This window comes from Siniperca chuatsi, linkage group LG24 (assembly GCF_020085105.1).
Source record: "Siniperca chuatsi isolate FFG_IHB_CAS linkage group LG24, ASM2008510v1, whole genome shotgun sequence".
Lineage (NCBI taxonomy): Eukaryota > Metazoa > Chordata > Actinopteri > Centrarchiformes > Sinipercidae > Siniperca > Siniperca chuatsi.
This window is the reverse complement of record NC_058065.1, coordinates 1,298,545-1,317,655: the sequence shown is the minus strand read 5'-3', so window position 1 is coordinate 1,317,655 and position 19,111 is coordinate 1,298,545. Positions and strand designations below refer to the sequence as shown.

General features: G+C 43.5%; 1 protein-coding gene and 1 pseudogene across 1 annotated transcript in view; both read right to left on the bottom strand.

Annotated features, from left to right (window-relative positions):
- Positions 1 to 319: 319 nt before the first annotated feature.
- LOC122872001 lies at positions 320 to 11,766 on the bottom strand (annotated as a pseudogene).
- LOC122872003 (NLR family CARD domain-containing protein 3-like) overlaps positions 320 to 19,111 on the bottom strand; it is a 35,123-nt gene continuing 16,331 nt past the window's right edge. The window contains 1 exon segment of the mRNA XM_044187665.1: positions 320 to 978. The gene's annotated coding sequence lies outside the window, so the exon portion shown is untranslated.

Sequence of the window (19,111 nt, the reverse complement as noted above, 5' to 3'; positions counted from 1 at the left end):
GGACTTAAAATACATCTCCAGGGCGTTGTGTAGTTTTAATCACTTCTTCCTGTTCATGTGTCGAGGATTTTAAAAAGATGACAGTTCGTCTTTAAATACTTTGAAAACAGATCTACATCTGTGTAAAGAATCAAGTTGTTTACAAGATATTTGTTCAGTTTCTCTCTGCAGAGATACAAAAATAAGTTTTTACATTATTGCACAACCTGTTTACATGACAATGTATTAATTGTATCACTACTGCACACCAGTCTACCTCAATATTATATTATATAATATCATGTCAGTGGTCCTGACCTGAGAAAGACAACAAACACACTCACAGTAACGTTCTGCTTTTATTGGAACAAGAGCCAGAATTCAAAACAACACGTGACAGAAGGAACAAGTCAACAGCATTTCCACCATTTAATGATCAGAGCGGCCATCTTTAAAGGACTGGAAGTGGAACAAGTTTACAGTGGAAAGCCTGTCTTCGCTTCAGAGGTCACATGACAGCCTGAAATCACCTTCATCGCTGTGGCAACCATCAGCAACTTCCACAACCTGTCGATCACTGCTGCTGTTACCGTGACGACACTAATGGTACACACTCAATGTGACTGGTTGTTATGGTGGTCTCATATTACAAACTAACCTTTTTGTTTTCAGCAGGTTTCATATTTTCTTAGATCAGTGTTGATGAAGGCAGCGGTTCCCCCGGCAACGCCATACAAAAACCATATTACAGAAATAAATACTAGACGTTTCCAGAGAGAAGATTAATGGTCATATTTAACAATCTTTTCTTCTTCATGAGCTTCAGAAATGAAAGGAAAGTGAAAATAATTGACCAAATATAATAACAGTCTTTAGGATCAGCTCAGTTTTCATGATGATGCCAAATGTGACTTCTTCCTTTTTAAATGTCGTTAATCCAAGAAAACAACCGTGAGCATGAAAATGTTGGGCTTTATTTCCAGCTGTTAGATGGAGAAACTTTGAAAATCACTTTGAGTTCATTGATGAATTTATGACAATAACCTGAAAGATTTCTGTAGCTGTGATCCTGTACAGACTCAACTGATGTGTTTCTCTAACAGGAGGAGACTCTCCCTCCTACAGAGAACACAGAGACACTGAGGAACCAGACCAGGACCAGAACCCAAACCCAAAGCCAGGATAAAGAGGTTCAGTGAATGTGGTGTTGAAGGTGTGGAGGTGGATCAGTGTGTCAGAGGAGACTCTGTAGAAGGACAGAGTGCCAGCAGGACAGTCCACATACACTGCTACTCTACCAGAGGAGGAGGAGGAGGAGGAGGAGGAGATGGATGTTCCTCTGTTATTGTGCCAGACAGAGTAACCAACAACAGAGCAGCTCAGTCTCCAGGACTGATCATTCAATCCAAACAAACAGTCTTCACTGCCTCCTCTCCTGCTGATTTCTCTGTAACTCACTGATATAAATACCCTTCCTCTCCACTTGACCTCCCAGTAACAGCGACCAGTCAGACCATTTCTACACAGCAGCTGTTCCCAGCAGTCAAACCTGTCTGGATGATCAGGATATGGCTGATCCTCCTCCACATGTGTCGCCTTCCTGTTGTCGTCAGACAGTTTGATCCTACTGTTCACTGTGTTTGTGTCGAGTGTGAGTTCACAGGAATCTGATGGAGAGAACGAGACACAACACAGCTGCAGTTATTAATCTATCATCTGTTTGATGACGACATCAGAGACGTGAATGAGTGATGTCACAGTTTGAAGATGGCTGAATGTGTGCTGCTTTGTTTTCATGAATCAAAGTAAAAACACACTTACACTTCCTCAGACCTGGTCTCAGCCATCGGACTCCACCGGGCTCCACCCTGAAAGGAGGAGGGGGGTCAGACCAGCACGTCCTCTTTCAGCACGCAGACATGTGTGGTTCACCCAAATATGTGCGACCACATTTGGTATTATTGAGTAAAAAGACAATTCTTTATTTTAATTTGGATCTTTTTGGATCACAAAACCTTAGAAACAGCTCTCAGTGTGATGCAGTCCTGTACAACCCAACACTATGAGCTCAGTCATGAACAGATAACTGAATGAACTCCTCTCACAGGGCTGTCGGTAGTTCCCTTCAGGTCGGCTGTTGCTGTAATGACGTTTTCTTTTTGAACATTGTGTTTCTGCTGTGAAAGCGGTCTACAGGAAACTTTGGATGCTGCTGCAAAGGAGAGGGAGGACCTGAAGCTGTGGAGGCCAGCTGTTATTAACCAGCTGTACTGGGGCCCTGCAGCGCTCAGCACTTCAGTTCTCCACGTAAAAAAGGAAAAACAGACAAACTGTCATAGAAATCTCTGTCAGCATTAAATCTGGCTTCGTCAAGTCTTTTCCTTATTTGAATCCTTATATTCTCAGCTGCTTCAGTCTTCGATCCCTCTCCTGCTCTCCCACCTGGGTCCTTCTTGTTATGCAGCAACATTTCTGTCCCCATGAATTACTTCCTCATATTTTCTTTGAAACGCGTCAAATATTTAGAACAAATGGCTTCAATTATAGATCAAGGTCTTCTTTATCACATAAACACAGAATAACGCTCATTAAATATACTTTTTTTACTTTACTGACCTTTTTTTTGTTGATGTGTTTGAAGTAATCCACTTCCACAAGAACTATAAGCCAGAAAACTATAAAACAATCAAACTATTCTTTGATTATTTTATAGGCCACGCTCTTTCATGTATTAGGGTCATGTGGTCACCGTCGTCAAATAAGCTCAGACAGCGTTTGGCGAGCTGGACGTGAAGCGGAGGGGTCTATCGCTTGGAGGTGTGTTTCCTTCCTGCTGCTCCCACCAGAGGAAACATCATGAAAAACATTCTGCAGTCCAAATGATCGGATACAGATGTGAGAGAGTGTGTTTGCCTTCGTGGAAAACCCACAGTGGTGATTCCACCCTGTTAGACAGCTTCTTTTAAATAACCGTTTGAGAACAAAGCTGAATGTTTTTCATGTTTTGTGTTCATTTGAACAGATGAAGAGGATTAACAGCAAAATGTTGTTTGTGTTAATGTGCATTATGTTAGCATGCCGTCTATGCCAGTTCTACCTCAGCCTTTATTACATGGAAATGAAGGGAACTCTTGTTTATATTGTTCTGTACGCTGGCAGCCACAACAGCTTCGGTAAATAATGCTAGTGGTAACATTGATGGTCAAATGCCGATCTGTTGCCTGTAGAGCAATGTAAATTCTACGTACACTGATAGACTGCGGCCTGTGTAATGGTGTAATTATACTGATGCTTATTAATGTACTTTCTGTATTATTTGCTTATATTTCAGAACCACATTCAACTTCATGTTCAATTTGTCATTCATCTGGTTTCTCAACAAACATTCCTGGATCGTCAGACATCTCTGGTTAAGTTCTGACCGGACTCCCTGCAGCGGGCCAGTTCATCCTTCATCTCATCACGCCTGGATTACTGCAACAGCCTTTTTACTTGCCGAAACCAAAAATCTACTGATCGACTCCAGACTGGACAGAACTCAGCTGCCAGGCTTTTAACCAGAACCGAGAAACCTGATCACATAACTCCAGTTTCAGCCTCTTTACACTGGCTCCCAGTATGTTTCAGAATAGATTTTAAGATTTCACTGATTACTTTTAAATCAGGTCGGCTGAGTCAGTGATCTCTTTCAAGTCCCTTCTTAAAACATACGTTATTTCGAGAGCCTTTCCTGATTTTACTAGTTTTCATTTTCTTTAAACTGTCTTTTACTTAGTTAAAGATGTTTTTCTTGTTTTTTATGTTTTCTTTTAAAACCAGATGGTTTTATGACTTGTGTGTTTTCTTTTGCTGCCTTTGTGATGGAGTTTGTCATATGGATGAATATGGATATGCTAAATAAATGAAGATTATCATTATTATTATTTTTTTATTATTATAACCATGTCCTGGACCTCTCTCTGTACTGAGATGAATCGGGTAAGAGGGCAAAAAACTGTATTCCTCAAACTGACAGAAGGTTCCTTTAACATGCATCTGTCCAAACTGCGTAAATTATTACCAACAGGCAATTATCATGTTTGTTCCTGGAGATGTTCTCCTTGGAGACCTCCTACACAAATATCTCCTGTTTATGTTCAACCAGTGTTTCTGTTCTGAGCAAAGGAAAAAGGCTTCCTACATGTGTGATTGTTCATATAACTCTCATATCCACCTTTAACCAAAAAGACCTCTTCTATCAGACTGACTGTCTGTGGCTGCAGCAGGCCTCTTCATACCTGAGAGTGTCCAGTCTCCAGTGTGGATCCTCCAGTCCAGCAGACAGCAGCTTCACTCCTGAGTCTCCTGGATGATTGTAGCTCAGGTCCAGCTCTCTCAGATGGGAGGGGTTGGAGCTCAGAGCTGAGGCCAGAGAAGCACAGCCTTCCTCTGTGATCAGACAGCCTGACAGCCTGCAAACACACAAAACAACACACATGGCAGATCATCTGAGGGTCCTGCTGCGTCCGTCAGATACAAGAGGAGACTCTCCAAATAAATGAATAAATAAATACAGTGACTGAATCAGGGATTCAACAGTAACCATGACATTGGAATCTAAATGTTAAAGAGATACAGCCATGCTAACAGCTCTGTGAAATTAAGTGGAGCTTGAAATTTAGAGAAGTAACTTAAATAATAAGACAAACTGTGACTTAATCTGACCTGAGAGTTTCCAGTTTACAATGTGGACTCTCCAGTCCAGCAGACAGCAGCTTCACTCCTGAATCCTGCAGGTTGTTGTTACTCAGGTCCAGCTCTCTCAGACTAGAGGACTGGGAGCTGAGAACCGAGGACAGAGCTTCACAGCTTCTCTCTGAGAGGTTACAGCCACTCAGTCTGGAGAGACAACAGTAAGGAAACAATAAGTAATTTATTTTTTTCTCCAGTTGAATGATAGCACAGTATTTTAGGATGAATAAACCCCACTATGTATCTACTTACAGAGCTTTGTTGGAGGCTTTGACCACTGGCAGCAGCCTCAGAAGAGCCTCCTCTGAAGCAGAGTATTTCTTCAGGTCAAACACGTCCAGATCTGTTTCTGATGACAGTAAGATGAAGACCAGAGCTGACCACTGAGCAGGAGACAGTTTATCTGTGGAGAGACTTCCTGAACTCAGGGACTGTTGGATCTGATCCACTAGAGAACGATCATTCAGTTCATTCAGACAGTGGAACAGATTGATGCTTTTCTCTGCAGAGGGAGTCTCTTCGATCTTCTTCTTGATGTACTCGACTGTTTCCTGACTGGTCTTTGAGACACTTCCTGTCTGTGTCAGCAGGCCTCGTAAGAGAGTCTGATTGGTCTGCAGTGAAAGTCCCAGGAGGAAGCGGAGGAACAAGTCCAAGTGTCCATTTGGACTCTGTAAGGCCTGGTCCACAGCACTCTGGTAGAGATGTGTCACTGCAGATTCATCTTTTCTTGTTTCAGACTTCTGGGATGTTGATTGTTCTTCTGACAGCAGATTGACACCAGAGTTGATGAATGTCAGATGGACATGAAGAGCAGCCAGAAACTCCTGAACGCTCAGATGGACGAAGCAGAACACCTTGTCCTGGTACAGCCCTCTCTCCTCTCTAAAGATCTGTGTGAACACTCCTGAGTACACTGAGGCTGCTCTGATATCGATGCCACACTCTGTCAGGTCTGATTCATAGAAGATCAGGTTGCCTTTCTGCAGCTGCTCAAAAGCCAGTTTTCCCAGAGACTCAATCATCTTCCTGCTCTCTGGACTCCAGTGTGGATCTGTCTCAGCTCCTCCATCATACTTGATGCTCTTCAGTTTGGACTGAACCACCAGGAAGTGGATGTACATCTCAGTCAGGGTCTTGGGCAGCTCTCCTCCCTCTCTGGTCTTCAACACCTCCTCCAGAACTGTAGCAGTGATCCAGCAGAAGACTGGGATGTGGCACATGATGTGGAGGCTTCGTGATGTCTTGATGTGGGAGATGATTCTGCTGGCCTGATCCTCATCTCTGAATCTCTTCCTGAAGTACTCCTCCTTCTGTGGGTCAGTGAACCCTCTGACCTCTGTCGCCATGTCAACACACCCAGGAGGGATCTGATTGGCTGCTGCAGGTCGTGTGGTTATCCAGAGGCGAGCAGAGGGAAGCAGGTTCCCCCTGATGAGGTTTGTCAGCAGCACATCAACTGAGGTGGACTTTGTAACATCAGTCAGGATTTTTATGTTGTGGAAGTCCAGAGGAAGTCGACACTCATCCAGACCGTCAAAAATGAACAAAACCTGGAACTCTTCAAACCTGCAGATTCCTGCTTCTTTGGTTTCAGTAAAGAAGTGATGAACAAGTTCCACCAAGCTGTACTTTTCCTCTTTCAGCACATTCAGCTCTCTGAAAGTGAATGGAAATGTGAAGTGTATGTCCTGGTTGGCTTTGTCTTCAGCCCAGTCCAGAGTGAACTTCTGTGTTAAGACTGTTTTCCCAATGCCAGCCACTCCCTTTGTCATCACCGTTCTGATTGGTTCATCTCTTCCAGGTGAGGGTTTAAAGATGTCTTCTTGTCTGATTGTTGTTTCTGGTCTGTCTGGTTTCCTGGATGCTGTTTCAATCTGTCTGACCTCATGTTCATCATTGACCTCTGCAGTCCCTCCCTCTGTGATGTAGAGCTCTGTGTAGATCTGGTTCAGAAGGGTTGGGTTTCCTGCTTTAGCGATCCCCTCAAACACACACTGGAACTTCTCCTTCAGGTTAGATTTAAGTTTACGCTGACAAACTCCAGAATGACTTCCTGAATGAACACACAAAAAATCAGATCAATAATATTTCCCTCCATCTCTTGAGACATCAGTAAATGTCCCATTTATCCAGCATGTTAAATCTTTAGAGAAATCCTCTTACTGCTCTGCAGACAGTCAGCCAGCTCCTCCTGCTTCATTCTCCTCAGGAAGTGCAGTGTGATCTTCAGAAATGCCTCTCTGCTGCTCCTCCTCTGCTCTTCCTCCTCACCGTCCAACACCTCCTCATCCTCCATCTGCCTCTCTAAGCATTCTGGGTAATCTGAACTCAGAACCTTCTGGATCTTCTTCAGTTCGTTCTTCACAAAAGTGACAATGTTCTCCTCCAGCAGCTGGAACAGAATATTATATGAATGACACAATCAAACTAAAATCATGGAACCAAACATCAGATCCATGTTGGACAGACTGACAATCCACTGGTCTAAAAAGTGCAGCGTGGAGATTATTGTGACCAGAATAGATGTAAAAGTAGTTGTTGTACATGTACAGACCATAAATATGGAGTCCAGGTGTGTTTGATGCTGCTGGGCAGACTGACCACTGGGAACCTCTGAGCTCTCCTGGTCGACTCTGTGGAGGAATCATGAAGAATTAGCTCACATTATGTCTGTCCACACAGAGACAAACACAAGCTGAAGGTCCTTTGAGTTAAAGTGTTGATTACAACATTGAATCAGATGGTTTCCCTGACATTAAAGTGTTGGTCGTACTGCTGATCCCACTGTGAATCAACAGTCCTGTCTGCATTTCTGTGCAGCTTTCAGTTTACTGTGTTGGTTCACCAGCTTGTCTGGTTTAGTCCCTCCAGCTCTTATTGACCTCTATAATACTGTGGACAGCAACGCACAGCTCACACAAGCTAACTGGATGCTACCTGTCCTGTGCAAATTGGTAGTGAGTCACAATAAACTTGTAGCAGGTGAAGTGAGAGAAACATCAGGAACACCAAAGAGAAAACCAGAGAATACTGGATCAAACCAAAGCTGAGGGTGATTTCACACTGAACTGTGTGTCAAATGAAAGCTAGAACGTACTTCTCTGGGCTACAGGTAAGCAAACAGGTACAGGTGTTGTTCATATAAGTTGGTATGGCGGTTCCTTTTAAACTTGTTTGCACACATGTTGTGTGTATTTGTTTCTGATCTGTTTCAAACCCATCTCCCGACAGGAAATTGGATCAAACAATCAGCTTGTTTTACACACAACACATGTTTGAGCTTTGGTAGAGGTGAACATTGTCTCCTCTTTGAGCTTCTGCAGCCTGCAGTGATCCATAACAGCCGTCTCTGCATCGACAGACGTCTTCACAGAGGCAGAACTCCAGCCTGACGTGGCGCGCGCCGTGATGCAGCCGTGGCAGTGTTGTACTATACTTTGTGCTCAGCAGCATCAATAAGAAAGCAGCTGTGTTAAAACTCTCTGTGTGGTTCATTCTCCTTTAGAGCAGCTGATCACAGTCATCACCGACATGTTTCATTTCTGTCAGAAAAACGAAAATGTGTTTGATGGAGGAACTCAGTGGAAATGTTAAAGCTGCATCTGTTAGCCTCATTAAAATCACTGTTTTATTCTCCTGAATCAGACAACAGTCAGAACGTGTGTGTGGATACTGAAGTCATTGAAGACTGGTTTTACTGCTGGGCAGCTTTCACATGTGAGAATATAAATGTATGTGAAGAAGAACGATGCTGAAAATAAACAAACAGGTTTAATAAAACTTCTTAACAACTACTTACTGCCTGTCAGAGAAATGTCCTCGTTTAAAATCAATGAGGCGATCATTTGACCGGTCACTCTTGAAGGACACACAGCTGGGCTCAGGTCCAGGTTCAGGTCTCCCATAGATCCTGTTCAACAGGGATGGAAAATCACTTTTTAGTCTTCAGACACAGAAGCTGCTGGAGAAACTAGCAGCTATCAGCAAGAAAAGGATCAACACACCAAAGTTCAATAAAACATGAAGCTGAATGATTTCAGTCTGTGTATCATCGCTTCATTTTCATATAAAATATTGGACTAAAGTTGTCAGTGATATTTTAATGTTTTAACAGATTACCTCTTTCCAGCAGAGGGCTGTCGTCCTTTAAAATCAATGAGGCGATCATTTGACCGGTCACTCTTGAAGGACACACAGCTGGGTTCAGGTCCAGGTCCAGGTCCAGGTCCAGCAGAGTCTGGTCTCTGCTGCTCTGGTCTTGAACACAACACACACAGAGCTTTGAGTGTGAATAATGATGGTGCAGTGATCTGAGTGCTGAGCTCTGACATGGAGAAGAGTCATGGACAGTTAGAGATCCTCATCTCACCTCTGAGCTCTGGTCTGGCTGCCATGTTCCCCACACAGACTGGTTTTAGAGGAGGGGCTCCTCCTCTCTGTCCTCACACTGATTCATGCTGCTGAACTCACATCCACATCAGCTCACACACACTTTGATCTGGAGAGGAAACACAAATCCTTCATCTGCACATCAGCTGAAATCCTCCTTTCCATCATTTCTCCTGTAAGAAGATCAGCTGCTCCTCCAGTGATTGGCTGTTACTTTCTGTTTCATATCAGCGTCAGCTGAATGCAGTCAGACAGCAGTGAGGCAGAGGAAGCTGCCATCAGCTGCTGGACTTCTACTATCAGGCCACTAGATGGCGTCATGAAGCTGCAGTGAAGTGCAGATTTACCTCACTGACACACGCTGATTGAATTTGACGGGAAGCTTCAGTTTCTTTAATATTCAGTCAGTTCAAAACTAAAACTTTCAGTTACGCCTGAATGATTCTTATTAAACTTGTCCGAGTGCGTTTGACGCAAAGTGTCGCCCAAATGATTGTAATGGACCTCAGCTCTACATGTTGGAGGCCGCACACTGTTCTGTACATTAAACTGCTTCTGAGAGTTATTCTGTTACGTTGCTCTTCGTATTCATTTAGTTTCCGTTTGATTTCTTCCTTTAGTGATACTTTTATATACTTTGTTCTGTTTCGTTTCGTTCTCATTTAAAATATTGTGAATATTTGTTCAGACCTGTTCTGTGTGTGTAGTGTGGAGGAGCTACAGCTGTATTGTATTGGGCCATCCTGTGTTGTATAAAGACAATAAAGCTGAACCTTCAACCTCGATAAGGAGCCCAAAGTCCACAGAGGCGAACCTGAACTTCAGACAAACTAATGTGGCAGCAACAAATATTCTACTTCATCTCTGAGACCAAAGTGTATCTGAACGCCTGCTGTCACTGTTATATTATTACTTTATTATTGTGTCACTGATGTGTAACTACAACTCTGTGTTGTAGCTGGCTGAGGTGGAGCCACTTTGAACTGTTTTATACACTTTGAGGAAGTTGAATGTTTAATAGTGAATCTGAATCTGAAAAGTAACAACACGTAGTGAAGTAAACAGTCAAATATAGGCAGATACAGAGCAGAACTATAAAGCAGCAGAAATATTCAAGGAAAGTACAAGTACTTCAAGATTGTACTGAAATGTACTCAGTTACTTTCAACGACTGGAGGTCACAGCGCACACAGATCCTTCCAAAATAAAAGACTGGCAGGCTCAATAAAGCCCTTCCAGAAAATATTACAACATTCATTTAAAGGAAATCTCTTTGATTTGATTATTGATCACGTTTAAGTTCAAACTGACATCATTTATAATGAACTGATTATTCATTAATTATAGTTTCATAATGTATTTATTTAATAATAATAAAAAACAAGCTGACTTAAATACTTAGCTTGTGTTAACGAGTTAAACACTTCAGACGGGTTACATTACCTTCAGCTGCAGCTTCAGAGGAGAAAACTATCTGCGCCTCGACGGTCAGAGAAACTGAACTTTGAACAGGAAACACCCAGAGAGACGCGTGACTGTTAAACATTAACTATATCTGTTAATAAGTTGAGATGAAGTCGCTGTTTAATGAGCACATGAAGATAAAAGAGATGGAAGCTGAGGACATGCTCAGCTTTGTGAGTTTTAACTGAGTGTTGGTTACTATGGTAACTTTGTCAGTCAGTTTAAATCTGGATATATCAAAGAAAAGCGAAACAATCCTTTTCTTCAGGGGAAGCTTACCAGCATGCAGCAGGAGAAGCAGACTCAGGAGGCCTTCCTCAAGACGAAGTACACCGGGTTCAGACTCACAGACTCGGGAGGAAATGAACCGTGTTGCAGGTGGAGCTCAGAGAGCAGCCTGCTGCTCAGCGTCAGCAGAACCAAGCAGCTGACGGAGATTTTAGGAGCAACAAGACTCACACTGTCTCCATCAGTGGAGCTGAGGTGGAGCAGGTGGACACTTTCAGGCTCCTGGAATCAGCATCACAGAGAACCTGTTGTGGTACTGGTTCAGGTTAAGGATCAGGATCAGGTTCAACACTGTGGGGGTACCTGGGGAATGAGGAGCAGGTGAGCAGGTGGATGTAGGAGTCAGGTGGGACAGTCTGGGGGCATCTGGTTGATGGACGGCAGGTCTGCAGAGTTCCTCAGAAATGCTTGGTGGGCCTGGGGGAAGTGAGAAGGGGCTGGAGACAGAAACAGAGGGGCAGAACCGGCGTGAGATGTGGACGGTCCAGGACCGGAGGACTCTGCAGCGGGTGATTAAAACCACCCAGAACATAAAAGAGGAAATGTTCACTTGGAAAATATGAACATTTTAGGTCAGACTGTCCAACAGTATTTTAAAGCTTGAACACACAACTGGGCTCAGGTCCAGGTCCAGGTCCAGCAGAGTCTGGTCTCTGCTGCCATGTTCCCCACACAGACTGGTTTTAGAGGGAGGGGCTCCCTCCTCTCTGTCCTCACACTGATTCATAGCAGAGCCCACACCTTCACACAAACACAGCAACATGCTGAGAGAGCTGCACTCCTTCATTACAACAAGCTTTACATCAGAGGACACATTTGTTTGCCTTCCTCTCAATAACAAGACACAAATATTCAGGGCCGACAGAAACCTTATAGGAGCCCGAAAGAGGATCTGATACCCCAAAATGTGTTACACAGCCCCAAGATTCACCCATAAATACAGTATGTTGACCTCAAAATACATTAGACATATTAGATCATTTGTTACAGTTCACCCCAAAAGTCACAGTTCAAATCCCAAAATTTGGTGTAACGACTAAGAATTAGTTATAATCTCAAAATTACTTTTCACCCCCAAGTGTTGCATTGCACCCAAAATGTGTTAGTTACAATCAGAACATTTGGTTTGAAGGAAAACCGTGAACTAATGTTTATTTGTAATAAGTTCTGCACCCAAAGCAAACAGAACACCGAAAGCAGAGCGCTGGTTCAGAGTGATTTATTAAACAATACTTAATATAATAATAATAATAATAATAATAATAATAATAATAATAATGTTCAAGGGAGGCAAAGTCTTTGAGTTGGGAAGCGGAGCTGGGGAGCGGGTGGAGAAGCAATTCATGAATTTTATCAATATAAATGTAGAGATTTCATTCATTCACTGTCGTGGCTAGATGAAAAGCTTCTCAGAGTTAGATTTCAGTATTTTGACATTTTCTTGCATAAAGCATTTCCCACATGTGCTGCAGTGTGTCTTTCCCTATATTCAGTCAGTTACATGTAATTTAATAAAAATAGAAATAACAATAATGATTTTTATCATGAATCATTTAGGTGTGGCTCATGTTTTGGGAACACCTCAATAAATTTTACTGTGTTCTTAATAAAGTTTTTAAAAGTTTAAAAAAAAATGTTTTAAAGGGGGGTGGGGGGGACTGGTGGCGCATGCGTAGGTCTGGGTCTGGAACTCGCACATGCGTACTCTAACTGACAGCGGGGGCTAATAAAGTTTAAAAGGGGGGGGGTACTCTGTACTGTCTGTCTGTCTGCAGCTGTCTTCAGGACTATTTGCAGACAACATAATGGGCAACAGACTATAAACAACATGAAATACAGCAAATTCGTGCTGAGAAGAGAAGGTTGGTGTTGATATAATAAAGTGACGTTAGCAGCTGTTTGTAAAACATCATGTCACGATTACAGCAGCTGAACTAAGAGTTTGATCATCTTAAATCATTAATACAACTTGTGAATACAGAAGCATCACTGGTGGCATCCTGCTGTATATTCCAGCTGTGTCGCGCCTCTTGTGGACAACACCTGCCGAAAAGACTTCCGCAATAAAAGCCAATAAAATGAAGAGTAGTAGACTGGATGTGGTTTCTTCACGTTGCTTTTTGTGGAACTTCACACTAACGGTAGCTCAGCTGGATTTGCTGTTACACGGCCCCTCTGCTCTCACTGGTGATATAAATTGTAGGTCATATCGCCCTTCAGCTTAAGACGAAGACTTACGCAACAACCAGGGTTGTGATAACAGCTTAAAAATCCTTCAAGGACTATGGTACTTTTTATTGGCATATTTTAATCATTTATTTATTTATGACTCGTTGCTCTTAAGTAATTATTTTGTTTGTTTTTAACTCTGTGCATGCAGCTTTATTAGCTTCTTCTATTGTGTATTGTTTCAATCTATATTCATATGCTAATATAGGTTGTGTAAGCTAAAGATGCTGCATTTCCATTGACCCCAATAGTTTACATAAAATTCAAAATACTGTCAAAATTTTACCAATTTTTATGACATCTACTACACTACATGTACCATGACATCAAACTTTTTTAATTTGTTTCATGAACATTGGAGATTTTGTCACAAAATCACAGGGAAGAGGAGGGACAACACATGAGAGGACAACACATGACTTGACTAAATATTTATTTAACACAACTTAAGTTAAACAATGGAAATGTAAAGTATGTAAATCAGCAACATCAGTAATGTTTTGCGTGTTTCAGTTATAGTGAAGGAGTGTGGAGGAGCTACAGCTGTATTGTATTGAGCCATCCTGTGTTGTATAAAGACAATAAAGCTGAACCTTCAACCTTGATAAGGAGCCCAAAGTCCACAGAGGCGAACCTGAACTTCAGACAAACTAATGTGGCAGCAACAAATATTCTACTTCATCTCTGAGACCAAAGTGTATCTGAACGGCTGCTGTCACTGTTATATTATTACTTTATTATTGTGTCACTGATGTGTAACTACAACTCTGTGTTGTAGCTGGCTGAGGTGGAGCCACTTTGAACTGTTTTATACACTTTGAGGAAGTTGAATGTTTAATAGTGAATCTGAATCTGAAAAGTAACAACACGTAGTGAAGTAAACAGTCAAATATAGGCAGATACAGAGCAGAACTATAAAGCAGCAGAAATATTCAAGGAAAGTACAAGTACTTCAAGACTGTACTGAAATGTACTCAGTTACTTTCAGCGACTGGAGGTTTTACAGTTAGTCAGCCTCTTCGCCTGCCATCCCGGTATGACCCGCACTCTGTCCTTGCTCAAAAGACATTTTTGGTGGACCACCATGGAGGCGGACACCCAAGCCTTCGTGGCCCCTTGTAGCATTTGCGATCGAGGTAAGACCTCTCACCAACCTCCAGCTGGCTTGCTCCGACCACTCCCCATCCCCAGCCATCCGTGGTCCCATATAGCACTAGATTTTGTTACGGGGTTGCCACCTTCACAAGGTAACACCACCATTTTTACCATCATAGACTGTTTCTCCAAGGCAGTCCACTTCATTGCGCTACCCAAACTTCCCTCGGCTCGAGAAACTACTGATCTCCTAGTGCAACACGTATTCCGCCTCCATGGCATCCCGCTGGACATAGTCTCTGACCGGACGCCCCAGTTCATCTCTCAAGTCTGGAAGACTTTCTGCTGGGCACTGGGAGCCACCATCAGTCTCTCCTCCAGCTTTCATCCTCAAACCAACGGTCAAACTGAGAGAGCCAATCAGGACCTCGAGGCAGCTCTACGTTGTGTGGCATCCTGGAGCTCCTAAATCGCCTGGGTTGAGTATGCACACAACTCATTAACTAGTTCTGCTTCTGGTCTCTCTCCTTTCGAAGCATCTTTAGGGTACCAGCCCCCCCCCCCCGTTCCCAACCCAGGAGAGTGAGCTGGCTGTGCCTTCTGTACAACACCACATCCGACGTTGCCATAAGGTTTGGAGGGATACTCGAGCAGCACTGTGCCGATCTGGAGACAGAAACCGTCAAATTGCGGATCGGCGTAGGACCCCTGCACCAGCATACAAACCAGGTCAGGAAGTTCGGTTGTCCTCTAAGAACATCCCTTTACGAACTGAATCAAGAAAATTGTCCCCCCGTTACATTGGTCCTTTCATCATTGAACGCATCATTAATCCCTCTGCAGTTAAACTCAGACTGCCCGTTCTATGAGAGTTCACCCCACTTTCCATGTGTCTCAGCTAAAACCAGTCTCTGTTAGCACCCTGTGGGTCGCCAGGAGGCTCCCGCTAAAGGGTTAGGTACTGTTGTATGTGTGTGTGTGTGTTTGTGTGTACATTCTGGTCTGGCTTCCTGATCCCCTGCCTGCTGCTGATCACCGGCACACCTGTCATCAATCACCTCATCAGTCTCCACTGCATATCTACCAGGCTCTCCCATACTACCAGCGGCAGATCAGTTCGTTTTTGCTGTCTTGACTGTCAGTAATTTGACTCTGTCTTTGCTATCTCAGTTACACTCCGCCGGTGATCTCAGCCACAGTCTGTCCTTGGACCTCTGCCAAATTGGTCTCTGCACCTAGCCCCACGCTACACGAGCTAGCTGCCACACCTGCCCTGCCGACCTCACCCCCGGAGCCTGCCGCCAATCGGATCCACAGCCTGGACGGCTCAGCCCAGATCCACCACACCTGCCAGACCAGAACCTGTCGTATTCAGTCTCCCTCCAGCACATCTCCTCTCCTTCCTCGACCCGGACCGGTCGAGTCCCCGGAAGCGACAGTGAAACACAACGGTGAACTACATCGGACTTCTGCACAGATATCAAGTTCAAGATCTAAATAAATCTATTGCTATTATACTCTGCTCTGTTGTGTTCTGCATTTTGGGTTCAGTAATCATATAATACGACATACACGCGCAGACAGATCCTTCCAAAATAAAAGATTGGCAGGCTCAATACAACCCTTCCAGAAAATACAGTTTACAGTCAAACTGAAGCGACGAGCCTAACAGCTTGTGTTAACGAGTCAAACACTTCAGACGGGTTACATTACCTTCAGCTGCAGCTTCAGAGGAGAAAACTATCTGCGACACGACGGTCAGAGAAAGTGAAAGTAAACTTTGAACAGGAAACACCCAGAGAGGCACGTGACTGTTAAACATTAACTATATCTGTTAATAAGTTGAGATGAAGTCGCTGTTTAACGAGCACATGAAGATAAAAGAGCTGGAAGCTGCAGACATGCTCACTTGGAAAATATGAACATTTTAGGTCAGACTGTCCAACAGTATTTTAAAGGGCTTGAATACACAGCTGGGCTCAGGTCCAGGTCCAAGTCCAGGTCCAGCAGAGTCTGGTCTCTGCTGCTCTGGCCTTGAACACAACACACACAGAGCTTTGAGTGTGAATAATGATGGCGCAGTGATCTGAGTGCTGAGCTCTGACATGGAGAAGAGTCATGGACAGTTAGAGATCCTCATCTCACCTCTGAGCTCTGGTCTGGCTGCCATGTTCCCCACACAGACTGGTTTTAGAGGGAGGGGCTCCCTCCTCTCTGTCCTCACACTGATTCATAGCAGAGCCCACACCTTCACACAAACACAGCAACATGCTGAGAGAGCTGCACTCCTTCATTACAACAAGCTTTACATCAGAGGACACATTTGTTTGCCTTCCTCTCAATAACAAGACACAAATATTCAGGGCCGACAGAAACCTTATAGGAGCCCGAAAGAGGATCTGATACCCCAAAATGTGTTACACAGCCCCAGATTCACCCATAAATACAGTATGTTGACCACAAAATACATTAGACATATTAGATCATTTGTTACAGTTCACCCCAAAAGTCACAGTTCAAAACCCAAAATGTGTCTGTGTGCTGGTCTGACCTGAGGACGCCATCACACCCTCATAACTTCAGAGTCAAAGTCTAAAACACATCCATGTGACGTCAAAACCAGTCTAACCTGTGGCAGAAACCCAGTCAGCGTCAGAAATCACACATCAGAGGGTGGAGTTCTACTACCTGTCCACTAGGTGGTGCTAACTAACCGTCTAATGAACTAAAGATCAGCTCAGCACTGAAAGATGAGCAGTGTGGATCACATTGGTACGCTACTATATTGAAGTAGAACGCAGCCTGAGATCCCCGGGGGGGGTCCTTCACTCTGTTCCTCAGTCCTGGTTCCTAAAAAAGGGGGTCTAGAACCTCCAGAACCTCAAGCTGCCACAGACGGTGTCTGTCAGTCCTCCACATCTCAGCAGCTGTTGGATTGTGATGAAACGTGCTTCATCTGACTTTCCATCTAGCGCCACCATCAGGTCGACATGTTAACGTGTCCGACACTTTGGTTTCTGACCTGCAGAGCTGATGACGCTCCCATCAGCCTCAGCTGCACTCTGTGTTTACTGCTAACTAGCTAATGTTAGCATGCTAACACGCTAAACTAAGATGGCGAACATGGTGAAGCAGAGCGCTGGTTCAGAGTGATAAATTAAACAATATTTAATATAATAATAATAATAATAATGTTCAAGGGAGGCAAAGTCTTTGAGTTGGGAAGCGGAGCTGGGGAGCGGGTGGAGAAGCAATTCATGAATTTTATCAATATAAATGTAAAGATTTCATTCATTCACTGTCGTCTGGATGAAAAGCTTCTTAGAGTTAGATTTCAGTGGCAGGACTTTTCTTTCAGCATTTCCCACAAATGCTGCTAAAGTTAGTCTATAATCAATTATTTTAAATTGAGTATTTCGACATTTTTAATCTATAAAACAATTTATTTTTCATGTGTACAGTGTGTCTTTCCCCTATATTCAGTCAGTTACATGTAATTTAATGAAAGCAGCAATAACAATAACAATAAACAATTTTATCATGAATCATTTAGGTGTGGCTCATGTTTTGGGAACACCTCAATAAACTGTAATTTTACTGTGTTCTTAATAAAGTTCAAAGGGGGGGGGTACTCTAACTGACAGCGGGGGCTTGTTGCAGGTCGATGATATCGGCCCGTTTCGAACCACCAGAGCCTGTATGTTTGGATAAACTTGTTGAAGTGGACTTTGTGTGGAGGAGGAAGGGAGTGTATCCTCGTTCACAGCTCCTCCGGCGAGCCTCCCGTCATCCTTCAAGATGGCGCGCTGAGATCGATTTCCAGGTCACAGGCAGGAGGACGGAGGAGCGAGGAGACACAAAACTGAGAAATGAGAAGAGGCATTGGCGTTACGATGGTGCGGGGCTTCTTCTTCTTCTTCTTCTTCTGTTGAGTTTTATGGCAGTTGGCATCCATGAGTGTTGCAGTACCGCCAACTGCTGGACTGTAACAGCTTCACAGTGGAAACCCACTGACGACATTAGTCCATTCTACAACCCAGACCCAGTTGTCTGAGTTGGTGCAACTCCTTCCCTCAGTGTAACATCCAGATCCTCTCCAGATATGTCGTTCAAGCACCTTCTTGCAGCGTCCAGCACCATCTTAATCCTTTCCGACTTCCCCTTTATTTCAGCCGCACAATTTATAACCATGGCAACGAATGCCAGAAATCGTTTCTTGTCCATGCAGATGCTGTGATCATCTCCAATCCCTTTCTGCTCCTTTTCCTTTCCTTTACCATTTCATCCTTCCTCTCCATTCTCTTAGCAGCTTCAGCGTATGATGATCCTATTTCTGCTCTGATCTTATTCACTTTCCCGTTTGGTGATTTCCCTCGCACCCCGTAACTCACATAATCTTTGTCACAGCTAACATCCCAACAAGACACAACTCTTCTTCCCTCATTGTCTGACTAGAATCACTTGAGTTACTCTTTTTATTCAAATCATCTCGAGTCCTCGTTTCCACTTTCGCGCTCCGATTCCTCCTCTGACTCCATTTCCACCAACTCACCCTGAAGTCTATGTTGCGGGGTTACTGTGGCCAGCGTCTGTGATCCCACAGCCTGGGACGATGTTGGACTAATGTTCTCATATTGAGGGACAGTCAAGAGAAACTGTGTGAACGTTAAGCCTCATCTGAAGCCAATAAAATAAAAAGAGTAGAAGACTGGATGTGCTGTTACACGAAAGCACCCTCTGCTCTCAATGGTGTTATACCGTGAAATAAATTGTAGGTCATATCGCCCTTCAGCTTAAGACGAAGACTTACGCAACAACCATTGGCATATTTTAATCGTTTATTTATTTATGACTTGTTGCTCTTAAGCAATTCTTGTTTTTGTTTTTAACCCTGTGCATGCAGCTTTATTACCTTCTTCTATTGTATATTGTT